Source organism: Olea europaea, unplaced genomic scaffold, assembly GCF_002742605.1.
Source record: "Olea europaea var. sylvestris unplaced genomic scaffold, O_europaea_v1 scaffold1257, whole genome shotgun sequence".
Classification (NCBI taxonomy): Eukaryota; Viridiplantae; Streptophyta; class Magnoliopsida; order Lamiales; family Oleaceae; genus Olea; species Olea europaea.
Genome location: NW_019230013.1, coordinates 55706 through 56272, shown reverse-complemented (window position 1 = coordinate 56272; position 567 = coordinate 55706).

The following is a 567-nucleotide window of genomic DNA, read 5'->3' as shown; positions in this document are numbered from 1 at the left end:
TTGATAATTTGTCTTTCTGAGCAATTCTTGTGGTGGTAACAACTGCTATTGCAATTAAAATTAAATAAGTTTGTCTCGGATGGATGTGTGGATGAGATGGATGTTAAAAATAGTTTATTTTTAGCATTTTACTTGTTGATATGTATATTCATATTTTTATTCAATTTAGAAAAATGTACTACCACTTCGGCAGTAGAATTGTTGTTTGGCTTATGTGTTTCATTTACAAGGGTTGTCAGAAAACATTTGACAATTCTTGTCGTCTATGACAGCAACCTCTGGAGGCACTTGTCCCTTTAGATTTAGCTTGGCAAATTTATAAATGGTTTATAAAGAGAAATAATATGGGTCTACTACATATGTGGATAATAAATGATTGGTAGTACTTAATGTGTTGGTGAAGTTAACATTTAACGTTGACTGAACTTATAACCTACTTGTAAATTGGCTTGCCAAACAGAGGTTTAGCCCTTGTTTGATTCCCATTCTTTTATTGTTAAAATGAAAAATATAACCGTTATCCATCACATCAAGCCACCAAATTTGAATTTTTATTTCTTGTGTGGG